The sequence below is a fragment of the Anabrus simplex genome, chromosome 2 (genome assembly GCF_040414725.1).
Source record: "Anabrus simplex isolate iqAnaSimp1 chromosome 2, ASM4041472v1, whole genome shotgun sequence".
Classification (NCBI taxonomy): Eukaryota; Metazoa; Arthropoda; class Insecta; order Orthoptera; family Tettigoniidae; genus Anabrus; species Anabrus simplex.
In genome coordinates this window covers 1,148,930,788-1,148,956,847 of record NC_090266.1, presented here as the reverse complement: position 1 = coordinate 1,148,956,847, position 26,060 = coordinate 1,148,930,788, and the positions used below count along the sequence as shown (strand labels likewise).

Genomic DNA, 26,060 nt, shown 5'->3' with positions numbered 1-26,060 from the left:
AAATAAGAAGAGGGAAGAAATACAGCTGGAATTCTACAGCTCACCTGCTATAGTGGAAAAGTCCTGGACCAGAGAAAACCAGAAGCAAAAACATGTGATAGCCAGACTTTCAGTACACGGCTTTCACTACAAGCTGTGTATTAACAAGCGATTTCACAAACCAGACGTAGATTGCGTGTGTGTGCTGTGCGGCAAAAATTGTGACACATACCACATACTGAAGTGCACGAAAAGAGCGAAGTCGATTACAGACTACAGTAAGGACTAAGATGCTCAACTGAGCGCACCTTCTTCTTCTTATTATTATTAAAAACTGAAAAAGTAGAAAATTAAAGCCCATTTGAAATGATTTCCAAATAGGTTATGATTTTATATCCTTTTAGAGTTTCTTTGCGAAAGCTTGACGTTTAAAATGTGTTTCCTACGCTACCAATGCGAGAGGCCGTTGCAACTCAAGGGAAGCATTAATGTTCAAAATCCTGCAATACAATATCGATCATTGTTACAGTATCATGCTTTTTTCAGTATACTAAGCTAATTTAAGTTGTATGTCACCAGAAATATAGCTAATAATGTTCAGCTCTCGAAACTTGCCCGGCAGGTAGTGTTATCGGGCCGTCGAAGTGGCCGATAAATTACGCGCCGGGTAACTACGATTTATGCTGCCGATAGCGCTACCTGAGAGTGGTCGAACGGAAACATCCTTTTACGCGGAGGGCAAGTTACGCGCTACCTTACCAGTAGGTGGTAGAACCGGCCCTAAGACAATTAAAAAAAAGAATTACGTATTTGTTAAAAAAGTACTTGCAAAATTTTCAATGAAATGTTTTGCCACCTAGAATGAATTCAGCGAACCCACAATGGACATCCTGGAGAAAGAAATTGAGAATAATATAACTGAAATCATATTTGGCTTAAAGGGCCGGTTCTACCACCTACTGGTAAAGTAGCGCGTAACTTGCCCTCCGCGTAAAAGGAAGTTTCTGTTCGACCCCCCCCCCAGGTAGCGCTATCGACAGCAAAAATCGTAGTTATAGTACGCGAACCTTTTCTTGAGTCCTGAGCTCCATAGTGCTGAAAGGTTCGCGTACTATACCCGGCGCGTAATTTATCGGCCACTTCGAGGGCCCGATAAGACTTTACCTGCCGGGCAAGTTTTGTGAGTTGAACATTATTAGCTGTATTTTTGGTGACATACAACTTAAATTAGCTTAGTATACTGAAAAAAAAGCATGATAGTGTAACAGTGGCCCATATTGCATTGCAGGATCTTGAACATTAATGCTTCCCTTGACTTGCAACGGTCACACCAGCTTCTCGCATCGGTAGCTTAGGGAACACATTTTATACGTCAAGATTTCGTAAAGAAACTTTAAAAGGATCATCATCATCATCATCGGACTCAGCGAGGGATCCCACCTCTACCGCCTCAAGGGCAGTATCCTGGAGCTTCAGACTCTTGGTCGGGGGATACAACTGGGGAGAATGACCAGTACCTCGCCCAGGCGGCCTCACCTGCTATGCTGAACAGGGGCCTTGTGGAGGGATGGGAAGATTGGAAGGGATAGACAAGGAAGAGGGAAGGAAGCGGCCGTGGCCTTAAGTTAGGTACCATCCCGGCATTCGCCTGGAGGAGAAGTGGGAAACCACGGAAAACCACTTCGAGGATGGCTGAGGTGGGAATCGAACCCACCTCTACTCAGTTGACCTCCCAAGGCTGAGTGGACCCCGTTCCAGCCCTCGTACCACTTTTCAAATTTTCGTGGTCCGGGTTCGATATATATATATATTTACATTGTAAAAATGTCCAGCGACTAGATAAAGCAATTCATGCTTTGATGACCTTTGTCAAAGATAAGTTGTTTGATCGATTTGTGGTACTTACAAAAGGAAAAGTAACGAGTAAACTTAAAGATCTCAGAAGTAGACACAAATAAGGTTTGCAGTTAAATTCAGGTCTGATAATTAAAGAAGCAAATGGCTGGATAATTCCTTCATCTTCCGATGTCAAGGAGCTCTATTTCGTGCAAGAAAAGTTTTGTAACTGCAATTGCAAGTTAGTTTGCGAGGAATGTAGTGCCTGCATTCATCAATACACCTGCACCTGTGTTGATTCCAGCATAAAATGGAATATGTGCAAGCATATCCATTGTATTTGCTTGCTTAGAATCAGCCAGAATGAAGTGTCCAGTTCGCTGCATGATGATAATGGCAACAGAAACAGTGAGGATGACTTATTCGTTCATACAGATGAACACTGTGCCACTGAGGACAAAGGGCTCGCGAAGAACGGAAATAAGCAATCTGCTCTAACTTTGGAGACTGAAAAAGAGAAACTAACAGAAAAGTTCACTCAGTTAATTAGAGGAATAAGATAAGAAAGTGAAATCATAGGCAAAACAGTTTACTTGTTTTCTTTTCTGCCATTGCGATATATTAAAAGTTTAATTTCATCAATTAACTAGGCAACTTCCATTAAAAACATAGAAGAACAAATGACGATCGACAAGCGCATACCGTGTACCAGTCGTGAGAAAGCTATCGGTGGTAGCGAGTAGCGGTGGGTCGAACCAGTTCATTCATACGAACTAATCCACTCATTCACACTCTGTATTGTGAATCGTTCAAATGAAGGAGTTCGTCTGTTGAAGTAGTTCGTTCATGAAGTATTCAAGCCTTATGAAGCTGCTGAGTAGGTATGTCGTTACTACAGCTACTGAGACCCTTGTTCACACTGCTACTGTCATTTGGTGACACTATCACACGTGTTATGGTGCGTTGTTCTTTCGTTAGCAAGATCAAATTTCAGTAGGTAAGGATTAGGGTAACACGTCGTTCGTAATAACACACGTTCTTGGTACTTTTCACATACACATTGAGCAATATCTACATTACAACCCTCTGATTTTTGTTATCACATCCTCAATACTAGCTCCTTTGGTAGTTTAGTTATATTCTATGCCCTTCCTAATTGTAGACCCGGTCAAGTATGTCATAGTAGCAAGACGTCAAGATGGGTAAATTCTGCGTGAAGATATAGTACCTTGTGTCCATGTGCTTACTCGTAGGTCTATTCCCCTTATACCCACACGATGTAGATTTTCACTCCTACTAGAGATCATTGTGTTAAAGTACTTTCTGAATAGTTGCATTACTTCCACATACTAAGGTACGATCCATACAAGGTAATAGGCCTAACCCAGAAGTTTACAGTTTTACCAGCTTTAAAAACTGTGAGATAAAGTGTTTATTATTCATCATAAATAAGTGGTTAAGAGTGTTGTGAAGTGTTTCATTCATAAAGTATTGGAACTGGGTGTTAGTTAAATACCGAGCCCAATTAAATATCAAGAAGTAGAAGAAGAAGAAGAAGGTGGTATGTCGTTCAACAGCGACTTCGTTTATAGTGTCTCACTCACCCAATAAAGCTTCATGATACTTAATAATAGTACCAACAGATGGCAGAGCTATGTAATTACCAGGGCGATTTCTCCGAGCATGCTACGCTTGCTGCGCAAGCGCAATATTTTTCTAAAGCAGGCGAGTTAAAAAAATTACAATATGTACCGTATCTGTAATAGATCTGCATTATACAAATCGCATGTTGCATTTATCTTGGCGAGTCCAGCGAGGCTTGCTCGTATCTTAGGCGCTTCAGCGGAGCCGTCGACAAAGCGAGAATTGTATGCGCGCGCAGGTTTCTGCTCTCCAAGGCCGGTTGCATGCTGTCACGTTTGTAATGTGTAGTTGGAAGCTCTGGTCTGAGAGCTACAGATCTAGTGTGTTGTGTCAGTGAGTAGTGTACTGTAGGTTCCTGATCATCTATTCTGAATGATTTGACGTGCTGTAATGGGTTCCGAACCGTGCATTATTGACAGCTTGTTATCAAATCTATTTTCTCGGAGGACTATCCAAGAGAAAACAGACATTATTAAGAATGGTAGGCCCTGTCCGGCGCTGCCAGATTTAAAAACACAGCACAGGGAGAAAAACAGAGAATATGTACGTTCGTTCTCTGTATCTCAGCTATGTTGTCGATTGAAAAAGGATTTCTTGCAAAAAATAGATTACAGTCCTCTTTCTATGATGAAGTTATTGATGGTTTTGTAAAGAGAAGTCGCAGAGTAGAGTTTGTTTTCAAGTAGGAAGATCTAATAAATAGTTGCAGTTTTTCTGTGTACATAGTTTGACGTTTACTTCTTTAAATTATATAATCACTGGCTTGTCATGATTTGTTAATAATTATAAAATGTGTCTGATTGTTATTCTTTTGGCCATTCTTGAAGGTGTGACGTAACCAGTTTGAATGCATGATTAAAATGTTCATGTGATTTAGCGATTTTTGGGTTTATAAATTTTATTCATTCAGAACTATGCATGTCCCACCCCACCAACTTTCACGAATGGAAGAGCAAGCCTGACTTTCATGACCAGCATTCGCCCCTGGTAATTACGAACACCACAAGGCTCAGCTGCTTAAAACTACATGATCGTTGATAGGTACAAGGTTAAGATAAACTGAAAAACCTGTCTCATATAACGAAGGAAATACATTTAATCTAGGTTCATCTTATTCGCACCATGCACTCGACAGTGACTTTATCTGCCATGTGATAATTTGTAGCTGTACTGTGACAGAAAACACCTGGGTTATCAACGATATTCATCATATAATAACATTGTTTCCACATAAAATTCAATCCAAAAGAGAATGAATATGATTACCACTGCCATAAATGTCTATTTACCTACATTGATGAACCTTTCATTAATTTTCTTTTCGATTTTATTTTTGTCACGAATAAACATTGAAATCAAAAAAGTTAATTGTCATGTTGGACCATTGGTACCATTTGAGGTAAAATTCCTCTTTCTTGTATTCCGAAAGCAGTTTTTGTATCTCTTCACTGTTGTACATTGGCTAGCAACTCGCAATCGCGGAAAAGTAGTGAAATTTGGGGTTTCTTCGCCGTTTTAGGTGATGGGAAATATAAGTGTAACTTTTGTTCGAAGCAAATTTCGTACAAAGGAGGAAATAAATTTAATCTTGCTCGTTATGTTCGCATGATGCACCCAACAGTGTCTTTATCTGCCAGGCGTTTAGCGCCTCCTAGTACCGCACCTGTCGGTATTTCTTCAGAAGATAACCAGGATGATCCACATCCAACAACATCAACTGCCAGCACTAAACAGCAGTAGTGCCACTTAAACAACAGTGATCCATCCCCAGAATCAAGGAACACTCTCTATATATTTTGCAAAGCCTCTGTCTAATAAACTAAATCAAGAGATAGATTTCGCACTCCTGGAGACTGTGGTGAAAGATTGTTTGCCTTTTAGCATCGCTGACAGCAATCCTTTTCAAAAGTTCCTGGGTAAACTGAGTGGGATTTATAGAAGGCCTGCTCGGGAGACCATTTCTAACACACTTCTCCAACAACAATACGCCATGACAAAGGAAGTGATGAAAACCAAAATTCAGTCTGCAGAAGCGGTTGTATTGGCAATGGATGGGTGACTTCAATTAAAAATGAGAGCTACTTGTCAGTGACCGCAGACTATATTAAAGACCTGGAGCTAGAATCGTCCCTCCTAGAGTGCTTTAAGTACGACGAAAGGCACACTTAAGAAAACTTCACCGAAGAACTGCGACGTGTTACTATGGAATGGGGCATTGCAGAAAAAGTCGTGTGTGTAGTTAGTAACAATGCTCCTAATATTGTGGCAGCAATACGACTCACAGCCTGGAAACACACCCCCTGATTTGCACAAAACCTAAATTTAATTGTTAAGAATGGGTTGCAGTACATTCAATCTGAACAAAGTGAAAAAAAAATGTTGAATTTTTTAAAAAGGAGTTCGCGCTCCAGCATGGAGCTCAATAAAATGCAGGAACAGTTGAAAGAGCAAGTCCTAACGTTAAAACAGGACACTATCACAAGGTGGAATTCAACCTTTGATATGCTACAAAGAATAGTTGATATCAAGACTTCCCTGATGTCAGATATAACCATAAATTACCCTGATCTTTCAAATTTGACCACAGACGGCATTGCAAGCATAACATAACACTGCGAAGTGTTCAAAGTTTTCAAAGATTGTACTGAGTAAATGAGCAGTGAAAGGCTGGTCATTGCGCCGAAAGTTATACTCCTCCGTCGGTCGTTGAAAAGATGGTGTTACAGATTTGCCAATAACATTGAAATCCGTGGTGATATGAAGCAGGTGGCCGAGAAGCTAGTGGAAGAGCTAAATCGGCGATTTCGCAATACAGAAGAAAAAACATTTTCGCAGAAGCAACTTTATTGGACCCTCGCACAGTGGGCCAGGAATCATATCTAGCTGGACAAAAGTCGTTTTGGGAAGTTAATTGAAACAATATTTTACCCTATGCATTTCGTGTACCACTGTCTGAACTACACTAGCCTGAGTTTGTTTTGACTCTTGGTGCGTTAGTTGACCTGGAACTCTCTTTGTGATAACACGGTGAAGAAGAAACGCCGAGGCGCCGGTTCAAATTACATGGATTTTCTGACAAAAACTCTGCTGAGAAAGCAAAACAAGACCTAGTCGGGCACTGTGAGGGACACGTGTCGGACACATCCACTGCCTCTGCAGAAAACACAGTTTCAATCGCCAAATCTACTCCTTGACTCTGGTTTGAATTCGATGAAGTGGTTTTGCAGGCTGCATAGTAATCCACACCCTAGAGGTGCTGCCATAGTGGAAGTGGATAAATATTTGCAGGAACCCCTACTACAGTGGCAAGGAAATGTTATTCTCTATAGAGTGATAAATAAGTTACAAGATTGTGAGCAACTGCAACGTGACCTCGAAAATATTGTGAGATGGACAGCAGGCAATGGTATGTTGATAAACGGGGCTAAAAGTCAGGTTGTGAGTTTCACAAATAGGAAAAGTCCTCTCAGTTTTAATTACTGCGTTGATGGGATGAGAGTTCCTTTTGGGGATCATTGTAAGTATCTAGGTGTTAATATAAGGAAAGATCTTCACTGGGGTAATCACATAAATGGGATTGTAAATAAAGGGTACCGATCTCTGCACATGGTTATGAGGGTGTTTAGGGGTTGTAGTAAGGATGTAAAGGAGAGTGCATATAAGTCTCTGGTAAGACCCCAACTAGAGTATGGTTCCAGTGTATGGGACCCTCACCAGGATTACCTGATTCAAGAACTGGAAAAAATCCAAAGAAAAGCAGCTCGATTTGTTCTGGGTGATTTCCGACAAAAGAGTAGCGTTACAAAAATGTTGCAATGTTTGGGTTGGGAAGAATTGAGAGAAAGGAGCTGCTCGACTAAGTGGTATGTTCCGAGCTGTCAGCGGAGAGATGGCGTGGATTGACATTAGTAGACGAATAGGTTTGAATGGCGTCTATAAAAGTAGGAAAGATCACAATATGAAGATAAAGTTGGAATTCAAGAGGACAAACTGGGGCAAATATTCATTTATAGGAAGGGGAGTTAGGGATTGGAATAACCTACCAAGGGAGATGTTCAATAAATTTCCAATTTCTTTGAAATCATTTCGGAAAAGGCTAGGAAAGCAACAGATAAGGAATCTGCCACCTGGGCGACTGCCCTAAATGCAGATCAGTATTGATTGATTGATTGATTGATTGATTGATTGATTGATTGATTGATTGATTGATTGATTGATTGATTGATTGATTGATTGATTGATTGAGTAGTGGTCTGAACGACAGTCAGTGTACCCAGCACTCTTTTAACTTGCTAAAATGTGGCTGTGTATTGTTGCAACCTCCACGCCATGCGAAGGAGTGTTCTCGAAGGCCGGACACCTTATCACTGACAGAAGGAACCGCCTGACAGGAAAAAGTTTATTTATTATTATTGATATCTGTTTTTACGTCGCACCGACACAGATAGGTCTTATGGCGACGATGAGAGAGGAAAGGCCTGGGAGTGGGAAGGAAGTGGCCCTGGCCTTAATTAAGGTACGGCCCTTGCATTTGCCTGGTGTGAAAATGGGAAACCACGGAAAACCATCTTCAGGGCTGCGGACAGTAGTGTTCAAACCCACTATCTCCCGGATGCAAGCTCACTGCTGCGCGTCCCTAACGGCCAACTTGCCAGGTAACAGGAAAAAGAGGGGAACAAACAAAGTTTTTTAAACGGAAATCTCGAAATATTTGCTTAATAAGTGATATAAAGTTCGTTCATTTGTATTTTTTATTCAATTAGTCTATTCCCCAAAGTAAAATTTTGTTTAATAATGTAAGTATTGTGTATCTGATAAACGTTCCTACAAGGAAGATACTCTTTTGGCTGTGGATTCAGCGCATTCTTTACTTTTAAGAAGTGATAATAAAGTCCGTTCATTTTAATATTTTTATTTAATTATTCTATTCCCCAAGTGAAGTTTTGTTTTTTAATGAAGGAATATACACTTTCGGCTGGTGACCGGATGTTTCGCACCACTTGATTTTTGAGGACATTTCGTACCACCTAGGTCGTTATATACCTGCGAACGGTTTTCCCGCAATCCCCAAATATTTACGCCAGGACAATCCGTACTACTTGATGTCAAATTGGAATTCCATTTCCACGCCAATGGGCGTAATGAGCCTGACAGGCACGCTTTAGAAATCGGAAAACAAAAATAATTTACATATCCTGAGGAAAACTTCTGTGTTATTTTAATAATTGCCTTTTAGCTATACTTATCACTTATGTTTACATAAATATTATCAGAAGAAAGTCGTTTTTTAAAGTATAAATCCTGAAAGAAAACAATACAACCGGAATAGAAATATATACCGGTTTGGGCCCAATGTCCCTGACGAGCATACGGATGGATAATATTACAATTATTGTAAATATTTATAAACTACTGCATGATTTCAATATCAGGTAAGTAAAATAAAAGAAGGTCTCGAAGGGCTTGAAGGTCACGTGGAAACAGAAACTACTGGAAGGTGAAGTAGCTAGGTCCTCGCAAATGACGAATACGAGATAAGAATTAACACGTGTACCAGTCAGATCACTTGCGCCTAACGGAAGGTTAACATCAGTAGTGGTCACATCGTGCGGATGCTTCTACGCCAGTAGTGGGCAACGGATGTACCCACATTAATACATTCACCAGGATATCGTTTTTACTTCGCAGTACTTCCCACTTTTTCGAGTGCTACGGAATGTCTTCTCCTAAATATTTTAATATAGTGGTGGGAATATCCTTTGTTACTGTAAATAAGATTATTGGCGTGTCCCATATCACTGTATGATCAGTTGGGTGAAATGCAATGCAATACGATACAATACAATATCGAATGTTTAAAACTATCGGTAGACTACCGATTGTGAAGCGTGACTATCAAATGAAAACATTCGATAGTTTTCATTCGGTTTGAAATCGGTTATAAAGTAGTGGTTTTGTACTGCGGTAGTACTAGTAACAAGTAATAAGTCATTTGCTAGTAACTATCGAAATGTGGATTGTTGTATTACACTACCGAATTGTATAGCGTGCTTCTTTTGTTGGTATTGATATAAGCGGAAATATCGAGACTAGTAACAAACGTTACACACACAATGATCGAGTGAAGTATTTGGAAACTGAAATACGTTGATCTATTAAATGAGATAAAATGCCCCGATTAAAGTAATTGTGGTCATTATGTTTCATTTTGAATAAAATGCATTTTTGTGTCCCTAACCACAAGTTAAAGAATGTAGGGTCGTCTGTTCATAAAATAACACATGTTAGGTAGGGGAGGGTGGTCCACAATGAGACACTGTTTTTTGGATAATTTTTAGAATATTTATTTTTCACAAAACCCTTTGAAAATTTACATGAGATGATGTGATTAACTCTTAATCACACACAAAAATCATAATTACTTCTGATTTGCTAACAGAAAATTAATAAAAAATGAAAATCTCAGCCATGAGAAGTTGTCTCACTGTACCCCATGGTGGTCCACAATGAGACAGTGTATGGTCCACAGTGAGATAACCTACTTTACATTCAGGTTGCCAAACTTAATCTCAAAACTTAAATAATTGTTTTGCCGTTTAGTTTTTCCAAACAATTTTGGTTTAGGTAGGATCATTTTAACGTCTCTTTCGTCGACTGATGCAACATCTGTAGTCCCTGGATGTATAAATTTGTCTGTGTTTTTAAACCTTCTAAGGAATGGTATCTCAATATCAGCATCTGTATCTCTCTCTCTTTCAAAACCTCTCCAATATAGAATGATAAAGTTGTTTTTCCTTGAAATTCAACCAAAACGTAATCTCCTACAACTGGGTGCCTATTAAGTAAATTACATCAAAACCTGAAAATGTTTCTTCATTGTCCATAACTGAAGAACCGGAAGAGATTTCAAAATTGTCATCTGAAGAATCTGAATCTGTGTCCATTTCCTCAAACAATCTTCGCTTGCTTGATTTCTTCCGTAAAACATTTGACTTGATTGTTTTAGGCTTACGCTTTAATGCATTCTCTTTTAGTTCATTCTTTTCCGGTGTGTCAGTAGCTATCATGCTTCTGCCTTTCCTTTTTGAATTTGATTTCCTAGGTTGAGCCTTCGGGAACCCCCGAAACACATGTGGGTTTATAATTTTACGATGTTCCGTCTCTGGCCATGAAATTACATCTTTACTAGCTGTATGAACACATGGTGAGTTGCTATTCTTTTCACCATGTGATGTGCCTTCATCTGTTGCTAATTCATGAGTTGAATTTGACACTTTAATAGGCTTTCTGTTACTGTCACTTTGAGAATCACTATGGTTTGAACATTGTGAAAGTGGTGTAGATTCCTCTGCCTCAGCAGCCACATTCATCTCTGAGGTGGATCTATCAGTGACGCTAGAGGGAAGAAAATCATCGTCGGTGAATATATTTCTGTCATAAGGAAATATCCCTGTTGTCCTAAATCCAGATGCAATGTTGGATGGCGCCATTGAACGCTGAAAATGTACTTTGACACAGCTGCCAATATCATATATTGCGAGCGGAGTTCCAGGATGGTTCACAAGCCAGAAATTGACTGCTGAATTGTAATGAGACTTGAAGGAGAAATAAATTCCTACGTCGAGGGGTTGAAGTCTATGTGTACAGTGTGGGGGGAATGTTAGCATTTTAACCCCATTCTCTTTTGCTAGATCCAAACAGCCAACAGAAAGATGGCTTTCATGGTTATCCAAAGGGAGCAACGTTGGATTTTCTTTAGATGAACATGTGTGTTTAATAAAATGTCTCATTACATCAACAAAAAGTTCTGCATTCATCCACCCAGATGGTGCAGCTAAGCCAAGTGTACCTGGAGGTGCTTCACGGATCATGTGGTTTTTAAAATGTGTGCGAGGAAATACCATTGCTGGTGGAATGGTATTTCCTAGAGCATTAATGAACAACAAGTTGTTACTAAAGTCCACTTTTCACCACTTGTTGCTTGACTTTCTGCCACTACCTTTTTGTTTTTGCACAGTTATTGTTGCAGCTTCATCCAAATTCCACATACGAGAACCATCTGCAAACGAATAATTCCTCTCCAAAACAATTTGAAGTTTTGTCAAAAAACTATCTACATTAAATCTGTTGAAAAAGTAGCCCTAGAGAGACTACAACCTTCAGGTTGCCTTATACTGAGAGTTGGGTGCCTTTTCAAAAAAATTCGAAACTATTCTAAACCTCCCATTTTGTTCTCTTTCCACTGATCTGGAATACTAATATTGTTCTTCACAGCTATCACATATGTCAGACGGCGACAGTCTAATGTTGTCAAAGGATAATTCATTTTAGCACTCGTTAAAATATAGTCTTCCAAGACAGCTTCTTCCTCATCTGACATTATCTTGCGGCAGGTATAATTTGGACTCATACGAACAACACGCTCAGGGTTAGCACTTTTTTCCGTACATATTTGGAAAGAAAGAAAGAGTCTAGACTAGGTATAGGTCTAGTACTGATGAAATTCTTGGTCTACCATCTGTATTAATGAACAGAAATAACGATCTTACCTTCCCAATGTCTGAAAAGAAAGATTTCTTTGTTGAGCTGCTTGTCGAATACTGAAGCCTTGATTCACAACCAACTCAACTGCCTCTTTCATGCAATCAGAAGAAATGCACCAATGTGCGTTTTTCTTTTTCGATTTCTAGCCATCTTCTGTAATAAAAAGGAAAAAAACCTAGTAGTCCTTTATTAGTCAAGTTGTTTTAAAGCCTCTATCATATTATAACATACAAAGTGGGGTTATATAAAAGGTTATTATTAAAGTTAACCTTAGTTAGTCGTATGGGGCACAGTGAGGCAGCCAGTTTTAAGTTGTCTCATAGTACCCCACCTAGCTATGTCTCACTGTGACCCACATGTAGTGCATTTGTAAACAACTGTTTTTCTAACCTAAAAACCACCGATAGCAAAGTTTCTTCTACAGCATTTTATACCTATTGCTAGCTATATTCTATTAGCAACATTTGAAAAGTAATTATATTTTACCATAAAAAGCTAGAACACACAAAGCAAACAACAAATATTTACTTTAATTACCTCAAAAGCAATCTGCTGTAATAACAAAGGAACTACTTCTTCAAGACTTCTAGGATCAGGATAGCCAACGTTGATTCTAATTCCTGTTTTAACCACCAGAGTTTTTCCTTCCACAGATAATTCAAAATGTTTAAAATCAGCCGTGTCTCACAGTGGACCAATCTCCCCTAATTTGAGGCGAAGGTTAGGTTTACACCTTATTGTATTAATAATGACACCACATATTAAAGTAATGTGACTACAGCAAACTAAACTAAATGAAAAGACACCATGTTTCCTAGGACCAATATTGCATATTGTACCGGGAACTGTTCCAGCCCTGTACATTGTTTTATTGTTGCCGAAACATATGAAAAAGGGACGGCAATAATATCTGTTCGTGCGTCCGACATCTTGCGCTAGCGCAAGGCGAAGCTCCTTGTAGCGAGCTGGACACGTCACGAGCAACGAGTCTGCAGGTGACGTCAATATCACATGTTACATGCCTCTCCATCTAAGGTACTAAAAAGAAAAGGCCTAACTTTTCAGCCGCTTAAGTTTCGGACATGAGACATGTATCATCATGTAGCTCATGTTCCAAATGCAAACATATATTAATTTCAGTAAATTCCGTCAAGGCATTCTAAAGATATAAGCCAATTTCATCTCTGTGACGTAGCAAGCAGCCTTGAGCCGTACTGAATATAAGCAGAGAGCCAGGCCACAGCAATTCAGTTCACGTCGAGTTCGCACCATGTTCGCACCAATTTCACATCGAGTTCGCGTCAAGTCTACATTCGTTCACAGCTGGCTAGTATATCACGCTGCGCGCGTCGAACCAAGTATTCCTGCGACCGGACCTCGCACTACTTAGAAAGTTTCAATGGCTAGTTGATACTTAGTCTCTGCGATACCAGTGAGTAACCTGTACATTGTGGGACTTGTAATTCGTCTAATATTCAGACTTAGAAAATGAACGTGTGTAATTTCAAAGTCTTAAAGACTTATAGTATTCAGAAACAGTGGTACTTGACACTTAGTAAATATCTTAGTTGACGTGTGAATAACCGTAACCAACTTGGGGTTAACATAAATACTTCGCATGGTAACGATCTTGGACTATTTGAACTTTGAAGTTCATGAGTGTAGGTTATAACACTTTGATTGTCTTGGGAGCCTAGAACACTGTAATTTGTGTAGAAGAACTGTTAATAATGCATGTGGACTAACTGTGTACCCAGTGTTATCGTGAAGTATAGGACTTATACTTGAATAATTGAGGTATTACAAGAGAGAGTCGCTTATTTATTTTGCTGTGAAGTTGAGCGATTACAAACTGTGTTCCAAATGCAAGTTAATTTAACCCTACGAACAGTGAGCAGTAAGTGGTTAGATGAACTGTGCCGTGAACGATATTTCTCATGATCGTGATAGACGATAAAAGACTCGCTCCGACGTATTTCTCATCGAAGTGAATGGTGATAAATTGTGAAACAGTCACCAGTGATAACCGTGCAAAATCATATAGTGCACATTTTCGACGTAGAACGACGGAGATCGACGTAAAACGACGGAGATCGACGTAGAACGGCGGAGATCGACGGAGATTTGGTACTACGCGGGAATGGTTCCAGGGGCGTGGTACCATGGAGCAGCTTGGGGCCTGCTGACAGCCGAATCCCAGATTGCTGTTCGCAGAGTGGTTTTCCACTGTTCGAGAAGGCGTATATCAGGTGATGTCAGTGCTTTTCCATTAAATTCTGACTTTAAGCAGGACCTTTATGAACTAAGTCATTACGGACAAAGAACATTAAAGAGTTTACTTAATTAATATTCTATTTGAACAGTATTAACGTTTCCAAATCAAGAAAGACTTTCAACAATAAAGTGCTCCCATATACTCCCATTTATTAGAACTTTGATGTATCAATTAAGTGCACTATTCGTGGTGAAAGTATAACATAAACTCCAAATTTGCCATATTTTTCATAACGTGTGCTCCGAACTGTAAAAGACTAGATTTGATTTCAAGTTTAACGTGTTCTCGAGAAGAAATCTGCTTTACTCAATTTATGTAGGAAGTGTAAATATGAAATCGCAAAAAACCACTAGAGAGAGAGATTTCAGGATTTCTCATTTATTTACAACATTATTTATGACATGAAGAATATGATGGACATATCAAATTGGGAAATATTATTCATTTAAATTTCATTTGAATTAATTTCGATGTTCTGTTGTTAAAAAAAGGAGAACGAGGATTTATTTTCAATTAAATATTCATTATTTGGCGACACAATAGGAGGGCATTCCAAAGAATGAAATAAAGGAATGAAAGACGTAATATCTCTTATTTCGCCTTGCCATCCTCTCTCTGTACCATCTCCTAAGGACTCAGTACCCCTTAGAAAGACCTCATGCCATTAACAGTCAACTTTTCCTGGTACAATATATTCATTTTAAAATAATTCCATTCATTTAAGGTTAATGTTCAATCATTAGAGGTTCATGGTTAGTATATGGAAAGTATTTATAAAAACTATAACATGATTATCTATTGATAAAGTGCACAATAATAAAATTGCATTTATCATTATACAACTTTGAGTCATATATCTATTCATTTATAATAAATGACTGACTTCACTCCATAACGAAAGAGGAGGACGATTTCAGCGCTGACTAGTGGAAAAGATTGCAATTTGTGATCCGAATGAAAAACCGAGTGCAAAAGGAAACAATCGGTTGTAACGGTAGTTGACGACTATCGAATAATTTGGTAGTTTTCATTCAATAGTCCACCGAGCTCGATAGCTGCAGTCGCTTAAGTGCGGCCAGTATCCAGAATTCAGGAGATAGTAGGTTCGAACCCACTGTCGGCAGTCCTGAAAATGGTTTTCCGTAGTTTCCCATTTTCACACCAGGCAAATGCTGGGGCTGTACCTTAATTAAGCCACGGCCGCTTCCTTCCCACTCCTAGCCCTTTCCTGTCCCATCGTCGCCGTAAGACCTATCTGTGTCGGTGCGACGTAAAGCAACTAGCAAAAAAGCGATAGTCCCGTCACTGTTTGAAAGTCATTAGCTGACACTTCTCAGGTAATCAGACGGTCAAGTGGTACGAAATGTCCGGTGGTACGAAATGTCCTAGAACCCTTTCGGCTGTGGATTCAATGCTTTTTTTACTTCCAGATTCATAAGGTATTATGTTATTTGCATGTCTGCTGTGTTCACTCTGTCGGACCGTCAGTTTCTTCGTATACGGTATATATTTAATGGTGTAATAACACAACTGACAGGTAGGATGGGACTGGGAGTGACGGTGGTAATGAATGACGCTGATAGTCAGAGGGGTGGAAGAGAGCGAGTGAACGAGCGACAGACGAATCGAATGAGTTGTGAATGATATGAAGTTTGAGAACTGTGAAGTATTTGAACTACTAGTTCATTGAAATTGAGTGGTTAGTTTACCTTCATAGGGGTGAAGCGTTCATTTTGAACGGCTCATTCACGAGCTACCCATCGCTAATCGGTAGTGTTTCAGTCCATTCGTATTGTAAGGCTTTAAGTGCGGACTCCGTGATGTTTTTCTTTTTATTTATTTTCATTAATTCCATTCCATATATTTGTAATATGGATTCTCAATTTATAGAGCGACAGAAATGTATAAACATTAAAAACGTCGAAAGTCGAAAACAAACAAGGGGCTGTGGGGGTGATGTAAAGTATTTGGAGCAGGGCTTCTCCGTCTGTAAAGTCGGTCCTGAACATGCTGGTGACTAGATATAGCGCTCTGCGAAGATCAACAAATTGTTGTCACAGGATCTATCTTTGTCGGTGCGACGTAAAAACCAACAAAGAATTTTAACAACTCTGGCAACATTGCAGAGTAGATATAGTCACACTCTCTAATAAGCAAGAATACATATTCGTTACTCCCTGCTAATAAGAGTAAAGAAAAAATGGGCAACGTTGTTGTCCGGGCATGGGGGTCATTTTCAATTTTGTAATTTGCACGTAGGCACGTGTGGAGGAGTGATGGTGATGTGTTCAGTTCGTTCATTTTCATAGATTCTGAATATCAGGAAACTAACGTGCTCCTGGAATCTAGTTTACTTTAAATCATCACATGTAGACTTCGTGTATAGAAGTGAGTGTTTTTAAAGAATATCCTCAATAGGGGTACTCTGTATTTTTTAACTAAGTAATTTGGCATCGTGAGTGGATACCTAGATTTAGCATGACATTTATCCTCGTACGTCAATATATGGTGAGGTTTTGGCGTGTGTGACTTTCTCTTATTAAATTAGTTTCTCTCTTATTAATTTTTTTTTTTTGACGTGGAAACTTTTGTTTGTCCACCGTAACCTCCTTCGCAGATATGACAGCTGCCAAGACATCTAAGATATTGGCCTTTTTGCCTACTGTTTGGTAGAAAATGATTGGGTGGACTTTGAAATGCATAGAGTACACATCTAAACAAAGTTCCAGCATCTACATCTTCTATAATGTCTGTGCTGGGGAGATCTAGTGTTTACAGTGGACTATGTAATTGATCTGTCTCGCTTTTATCCTTGGATTGGTCTGTATGAAAGTGACTGAGGTATGAGTGATGCTAGTAATGCCATTCCTTAAGCAGCCAGTCCCTGCTATGAATGGTGTGAAAATATTGCACATAGGGTTGGTTGGTGCATGCATTTCAGTGAGCTTGGCAGACTGATCTGTAATATCAACTTCTGGCTCAGTAAGGAAAGTAACGGGAAGCTACTTCACTCATTTCCCTAGTACGACTCTTCAGTGATGCCTAGGCCATCTGTGACAGGTAATGGTTGAGCTGTTGAGGATCCAACCAGCCTTCGGGCTGAGGATTGTAAATACATGCATCTTCTCTCTGAATGCTTTGAACCTGTTTCTATATCCTTGATGGTAAGTGCCTTTAGAGAGGACGGGGTTTAGATCGCAAATATAAAGATAGGAACTTTCCACCTAATAAATACATTTGCTTCTTAGAAGGTACTTAAAAATACTTTTACATAACCGTATCGGTTTCAACCCTATTTGTGGGTCTTAGATCCAGAGTGATGTTCCTTCAGTTGTGGGTTTCCAATGAAAAATATGCACAAAGAAGTGACATTTTAGCCAACAGCCGTAATCACTGGGTTCTCACCAAAGCGGCTGCAGTTAAAATCACGGTCAGTGTCGCAGGAGAAATTTTCATAATAAAAAGCCACGTACCTGTGGTTTAGATTCCACTTGAAATTGGAGGTCACATGGCAATGATCACAGTATCAACAGTCGCATTTCACCATTGGAAGGAAAAGATCAGTGCTGAACTTAAAAAAGGAATCATCTATCTGGTTAGTATTTTATTTTGTGAGGATAAGAAAGGGGAACTACCAGGTGTCCAAAATTACTCTGCAAAGTAGTTTGGGAGGTCCTGCTAGAATTCGTGGCTTGCTGCAGGTGTTGACTTAGGCTAAGTGTGTAGAGGTAACTATCATGACAGTATGGCCAGAATTATTTTAGCCCAAAATGTTCTGAAATGTTGTCCTTTATTTTATTTTAAACTTTGATTGTATTATGTAATAAACAGTTCTTCATTCTATTATGCCTTCATTTTAAGATAAATGAGCCTAGAGTGTAGTGGTTAGTGTGATTAGCTGCCACCCCCGGAGGCCTAGGTTCGATTTTTGGCTCTACCACAAAATTTGAAAACTGGTACAAGGATTGGAACGGAGTCCACTCAGCCGTGGGAGGTCAACTGAGTGGTGGGGGGGTCCGATCCTCACCTCAGCCATCTTTTTGAAGTGGTTTTCCGTGGTTTCCCGCTTCTTCTCCAGGTAAATGCCAGTATGGTTCCTAACTTACCGAGCTCGATAGCTGCAGTCGCTTAAGTGCGGCCAGTATCCAGTATAAGTAACTAATCTCATGTTTGTTCCGTATTGAAGATAACAGTAAGTAAGATTCTATTAGAATAAAATTTATTGTAGCCACCTATTCAATACAATTCTCTCTTTGTGGTGATTAAATTCTAAGTGATTTGTATACACTACTTAGGTACATGTTTCGCCCTGTCTTTGGGCATCTTCAGCCTATTGTCAGTCTTAAGGTCAAGACCCAGGTCTTGTCTGAGGTAAACATTTGGAACCAATATCGGGCCTATACAAATATGACCTTATTCTAAGAATCTTCCTATTTTTTACAAATAAAAAAGGGGCCTTGCTTTAGGTGATATGTACAAAAATTATAAAAATGTGCAACTTCAATGAAAACAAAATTTGTTACGTGAATACATTTTAAAATCATCTAACAATTTACAAACTGTACAAAGCAACAATTGGATCTCTTTATCATTAGATGAATCGTTGGGTTGGTAGTTTGTAGAAAGTATCTTCGTCCAAAGGTTCATTTTGTAAGAGTATCCAGTATTCAGGAGATAGTGGGTTCGAACCCCACTGTTGGCAGCCCTGAAGATGGTTTTCCGTGGTTTCCCATTTTCACACCAGGCAAATGCTGGGGCTGTACCTTAATTAAGGCCACGGCCGCTTCCTTCCAACTCCTAGGCCTTTCCCATCCCATCGTCGCCATAAGACCTATCTGTGTCGGTGCGACGTAAAGCCCCTAGCAAAAAAAAAAAAAAAAAAATTAAGTCCACGGCTGCTTCCTTCCCAGTCCTAGCCCTTTCCTGCCCCATCGTCGTCATAAGACCTATCTGTGTCGGTGCGACGTAAAGCCAATAGCGGTTCCTAACTTCGGCCACGGTCCTTCCCACTCCTAGCCCTTTCATATCCCACGTCGTCTTGGACCTATCTGTCTTGGTGTGACATAAAGCAACATGCATACATCTTCATTATAGACTGTTATGTCTTTCGTTGTTCAGTCTGCAAGCCTCTGTGAATTTACTAACTGCTGCCACAATCCTAGTCCTGTGGCATCGTTTATTTCTGTTTCTCTTATCTTTAAATCGTTAGCAACTGAGTCTGACCATCATCGTTTTAGTCTCCTCTACTCCTCCTACCCTCTAGCAGAGTCCATTATTCTCCTAGGTAACCTATCCTCCTCCATTCGCCTCTTGTGATCCCACCACTGAAGTTTTATTCATACAGCTTCATCTGTACCTAATTCCCAACTTATTCCTTATCTCGTCATTCTGAGTACCCTCCTGCTGGTGTTCCCACCTGTTTGTACCAGGAATCATCCTGCTACTTTCATATTTATGTTACTTCTAACTTATGAATAAGATATCCTGAATCCACCCAACTTTAACTCCCATAAAGCAAAGTTGGTCTGAAAACAACAGATGTAAAGATATTTTCTCCCGGGAGCTGACTTCCTTTGTATAAAATACTGTGGATCGCAACTGCGAGCTCACTGCATTTGCTTTGCTGCACCTTGATTCAATTTCACTTAACTTTACCACCATCCTGGGAGAACAAACATTGTAAATATTAGAAATTATCAACCTGTTCCAGCTTTGTATCTCCAATCTGGCATTGAATTCTCTTGGATTTCTTACCGACTGACATCAATTTAGCCTTTGAAAGACTAGTTTTCATACCATAGGTTCTTATATGACTATATTAACATTAATAAGCTGATTAAAGAAATATTGAAATGTGGCTTGTTATGACAGTTGAGTCTCTAACAAGTAAAATGATGAGATGTTTAACAATTTGTAAAGAACCAACGATTAACATTCAAGTTCAGTAAATCTAAAAATATGATGAAGCACTTTAAAAATCTTTAGTTTTTATGTCAGTTATCATAATTAGCAGTGAAACATTGTCCACTGCGCGAGTTGGCCGTGTGGTTAGAGGTGCGCAGCTGTGAGCTTCCATCCCGGCGATAGTGGGTTCGAACCCCTCTGTCGGCAGCCCAGAAGATGGTTTTTCTGTGGTTTCCCCATTTTCACACCAGGCATATGCTGGGGCTGGCGCTGTGGCTTAATAAAGGCCACGGCTGCTTCCTTCCCATCGTAGGCCTTTCCTATCCCATCGTCGCCATAAGACCTATCTGTGTCGGTGCGACATAAAGCAAAAAAGGTGTAAAAAAGTAAATTAAAAAATAGAAACATCCTATTCATTGCTTCCTGTTTCTTAACTAGTAAAGTTGATCACCTAATCAGCGTGGGCCGATGACCTTCGCTGTTATGCCCGTTAAAACAACAAGCAGCCTGATCAGCGTGATAGCAAAGATCTAGTGTGTGTCAATACAAGTAGGGTTCTCTGATGAGTGAAGAATAAGGTGGTTTTACATATTTATTGGTTGGCTGAGGGAGACATCTACAACTTAGATCGATGGACAGGTGGCCCGGTGAAAAACTTAGTACTGTCAAATGAATCAAGTACGTAGTAGCTGTCTGGAAGAGAAATAGAAATAACAGCATTGGAAAGGGCCATATGCTTATGGATACAAAATAATTATTAAAAGAAAGAAAAGCAGAGAACATAAATTGTATGAGACTCTCCCCCTGAATCACAGCATCTGAAACCGGGTCTCCACTTGTACAAGATCAGTGTATCTGCATCAAGAATTGATACGCGATCATGATACAGCTGTCTGTTGATAAGGTTGCCTGATCTGTATCACATATATCATTATGCATATCTATTAGTTTTCCACCCATCAGTCTTGTATCATCAGTTGAGACTTGGCTCCGATATAGTGACAATAGCTCTCCAGCTTCAGTTGGCTACTGCCAGCTCTTCTAAGAGCTGCAAGCAGATATTCTACATATTCTTTTTGCAAGACTCTATAGGCTCCCAGCGTCATTCTTTTCCATATGATTACGATGGTGTGGATCGTTTGGGTCCGACAAAACTGTCTTTTGGTGATAATAACTTATCAACTGTTTTGATGAAACCAAAAATATCCTTAAAGGAGAAGTAGGGATGGAAGGGGATTTGAACTTTTTCCATGGACCACTCCGAATCCATTTTTCTTCAAATCGGAAGATCCCCAAACAAAGGCTGATGCAAAACTGAATGAAGTCGGACGGTGAATAGTGTAGGGTTGAAGGGAAGAGTGGTAGGGGCTCTGAGCATGTTCAGCACACGAGGCAATGATACTTAGTGCTGACCGGGGAAACGCTCCATCCAGACTGTCCGTATCTGTATCACGTATCTTCCCTGTGATGCAACGGCAAAATACCGGCTCTCGGTGGGAACATCCCCAATCCAATCATTGTATCATGTGATACATGGTCTTGATACAGAACTCTGTTTTCACAAGGCTGATCATGATACAGATACACTGATGTGATACAAGTGTGGAGCCGGCTTTATATGTCCGTTAACTCGATGTATGAAGCGAACAATGTGGATGCGGTGGCTGAAAACATGAGTAGGGGTTGGGGAAGGGATGGGAGCGGAGAAGGGGTGGAATGTTGGTAGGGGGGTTGGAACTCCTGTTCTTCTCAAGTTTGTGTTTATTATATATAGAGATAATTACATCGAATACAATATATTTTTTTCTAATACAATATATGTTTTTTCTGAGTCATTGAGTTTGTAGTTTTGATTTAAATGTTGTTCCAAATGAATGATACTTTTCTCTAGAATATTAAAGCTGTCTCAACGACTTCGAATTAATGAGGTTTTACTGTATTCATTTCCTTTTCCCTCCCATTCTAAGACTCTTTATTACTGTTCAGGAAGGTTTCTCTGCTGCATGACGTAGGCTTTCCAATTTATTACGAAAAGCTTCCCATGACTTCTTGGATTCGGATGCAACAACTATTTGTTTTGCATTGTTTCTTTCATCTGTGTACAGTTCCCTGTCTGCTTCAGTCCTTGTTTGGAGCCATTTCTGATGTGCCTTCTTTTAACATTTACAAGCTGCTCTCACTTCATCATTCCATCAACATGTTCCTAGGCATTCCCTTGCTGTTTCTACAACAGCATCCCTGTATATCACCAATTTTCTTTCTCCTGCTTACCATTCATTGTTTGAAACTTTTCACTGATCATATCTTCTCCTTCTGTCTTAATTTCCCTGTCCTGGAGATTTTCTACACTTAAGCAACATTGGGTGTGGTCACGATTTAGATGGGTTGCCACGCACTGTTGGTAGGGGGTAAGGTAATGGAGGAGCGGAAAGGAACTGCCCACCCTACCGTACGTAAACTCCGGCTCAGGCACACCTCTGTGGAGGTTCGGACCTGCCTTCAAGCAGAACACACCCTTACCTTATTCATCTACAGACATATTCTTTCAATTTCTCTGTCCCAGGCCTAAAGATACTTAGGTCACTTCCATATCTTCTGCACATTTACCAGTCACCCTTTCGTATCCTTGAAATTGCCAACCATGACTACAATATCACTCAGTGCTTCATAAAACTTGTGAAATTCATCCTCATCTGCACCCTCAAATGGTGAATACACTGAGACAATTCTAGTCCTCATTCCTCTAACTGCCAAAACTACCCACATCATTTGCTCATTTACGTGCCTAACAGAAACTGTGTTACGTGCAGTACTATTCCTGATGAACACAGTCCTTCTAATCAATCAATCAGTCAGTCAGTCTAATCTGCATTTAGGGCAGTCGCCCAGGTGGCAGAATCCCTACCTGTTGTTTTCCTAGCCTTTTCTTAAATGATTGCAAACAAATTGGACATTTATTGAACATCTCCATTGGTAAATTATTCCAGTCCCTAACTCCCCTTCCTATAAACAATATTTGCCCCGATTTGTCCTCTTGAATTCCAGCTTTATCTTCATATTGTGATCTTTCCTACTTTTAAGACATCACTCAAACTTATTCGCCATCTCTCCACTGAAAGCTTGGAATATACCACTTATGATATAGATGTTGATTCCTATAGGGAACCTGAAATGTTTGTCCCGAATGAGTAAATTTATAATACCAATATAGTTGGTCCGTTATTGGATATCATAAATTTTCCAGCTGACTCATTCCTGGTTGCCAGCATTTCACCCCAGTATGCTAAGTTGGGCTTATCGGTTGGTAAATAGCACACTGACCACGACGCATGGCCAGTGCATATTGTGGCCACTGCATAGGCTAATTGGAGCCAGGCAGGCATCAATTTTTGAAAACGAGACAAAGTTCTCATAGTGCCTTGGCACTGCTGGTGGTTCGAGGTAGCCTATGTAGTGGCTTCCACAGTGTGCACTAGCCATGCGTCTCGGTAGGTGTGCTGTTTACCAACTGATGAGCCCAAAGTAGCACACTGGGGCAAAACGCTTGCAACCAGGAATGAATTACAGTAGCTGGAAAATTTATAATCCCCAATAACGGACCAAGTATATTGGTAACATACCACTTAGTCGAGCGGCTCATCTCCTTTCTCACAAGTCTTCCCAGCCCAAACTTTGCAGCATTTTAGTAACACTACTCTTTTGTCGGAAATCACCCTGAACAAATCGAGCTGCTTTTCTTTGGATTTTCTCCAGTTCTTGAATCAATCCTGGTGAGGGTCCTATACACTGGAACCATACTCTAGTTGGGGTCTTACCAGAGTCTTATATGCCCTCTCCTTTACATCATTAATGAAAATGAAAACCTACAACCTGTTTTCCAGTCTTTGACCGGGTCAGGGATGTAATAAATGAAACATATATATAGGCTGTTGTTACAATGGAGTCGCCATTCCCAAGGTGATTTATTAATGACTGATAAATGATATGAAATGATAATGGAGAGTGTTGCTGGAATGAAAGATGACAGGGAAAACCGGAGTACCCGGAGAAAAACCTGTCCCGCCTCCGCTTTGTCCAGCACAAATCTCACATGGAATGACCAGGATTTGAACCACGGTATCCAGCGGTGAGAGGCCGACGCACTGCCGTCTGAGCCACGGAGGCTCTTTACATCATTACTACACTCCCTAAATACCCTCATAATTATGTGCAGGGATCTGTGCCCTTTATTTACAATCATATGTGATTACCCCTATGAAGATCTTTCCTAATATTAACACCTACGTATTTGCAGTGATCCCCTAAAGGAACTTTCACTCCAGTAATTAAAACTGTGAGGACTTTTCCTATTTGTGAAACTCACAACCTCACTTTTAACCCCGTTTATCAGCATACCATTGTCTACTGTCCATCTCAAAACATTATCGAGGTCATTTTGCAATTGCTCACAATCTTGTGACTTATTTATTATTCTGTGCAGAATAACATCATCTGCAAAAAGCCTCATCTCTGATTCCTCTTATTTACACATCATTTATATAGCCTATATAAGAAAACATTAGGGTCCAATAATACTGCCTTGAGGAATTCTCCCTCTTAATTATTACAGGGTCAGATAGAGATTTGCCTACTCCACACTCTGCCCTTCACTTTTGAACACCCGTTAAGTACACCTCATTAGCTCTCCTTACCCGAATATCATCCGGACCCATGGCTAAATGGTTAGTGTGCTGGCCTTTGGTCAGAGGGGTCGCGGGTTTGATTCCCGGCAGGGTTGGAAATTTTAACCATCATTGGTTAATTCCGCTGGCCCGGGGACTGGGTGTACTATGGTGGTCTGACGAAAAGTTGTGCGGTAAGGGGTGCGAGGGATAAACATGGCTGCTGCTCATGCGCCTATCTCAAGTTTCAAGACCTGGCAATAAACATCTGTTCTGTCTGTGGTTGCTCTTCCAAAATCAGATGCTGTTCTGAAGCTTCAGAGTGGTAGTGCAATTGTGCTTTAATTACACATTTAGCCTACTATAAGTACTGCATATGAACAAGTTAATAGTGAACATGCATCTGTTTCAGAGAGTTTGCACTGTCTGTCACAACAAATGTTTGTAGCTTAGAGTAGAGTATCTGTTACTTGTTCCATACCTACAAGCTTCCCTGACTTCTCATGAGATGCAGGTAGTATGTATCGTCTTCATCATCATTTCATCCTTGTCATGACATGCAGATCGCCTACGGGCATCAAATCAAGAGACCTGCACCTGGCGAGCAGAACATGTCCTCGGCCGGGCTGAGTGGCTCAGACGGTTAAGGCGCTGGCCTTCTAACCCCAACTTGGCAGGTTCGATCCTGGCTCAGTCCGGTGGTATTTGAAGGTGCTCAAATACGACAGCCTCGTGTCGGTAGATTTACTGGCATATAAAAGAACTCCTGCGGGACTAAATTCCGGCACCTCGGCGTCTCCGAAGACCGTAAAAGTAGTTAGTGGGACGTTAAGCAAATAACATTATGATTATTATTATTATTATTATTATTATTATTATTATTATTATTATTATTACTATTACTATTATGTCCTCGGACACTCCCAGCACTAAAAGCCATACACTTTTTTTTACAAACCCAAATATCATTAACTTCTAACACGTCCATTTGCATCCTCTTTGCTGAATCAGCCAGTTGTACTTTCCTTTTTTCTTCCCTAAGCCTCAATAATATTGATAGCTCCCCATCTAATTCCATTTTCACCAAGTCGTTTCCATGGAGTCCCTCTCCTGTCAAGTGGGAGTGGGACTCCTTTACTCTCATAGGTACGAGGATTGCTGAAAGTGTTCTGAGCATGTTCGGTGAAAATTCTGTGAAGCAGGATGGTACCCTTACT

The 26,060-nt window shown here is 40.1% G+C and overlaps 1 protein-coding gene across 1 annotated transcript in view; it reads left to right on the top strand.

The window, feature by feature from the left end:
- Nucleotides 1-16,481: 16,481 nt before the first annotated feature.
- The window catches only part of LOC136864751 (S-adenosyl-L-methionine-dependent tRNA 4-demethylwyosine synthase TYW1), a 198,886-nt gene continuing 189,307 nt past the window's right edge, over nt 16,482-26,060 (top strand). The window contains exon 1 of the mRNA XM_067142109.2: nt 16,482-16,666. The gene's annotated coding sequence lies outside the window, so the exon portion shown is untranslated. The remainder of the gene's footprint in view (nt 16,667-26,060) is intronic.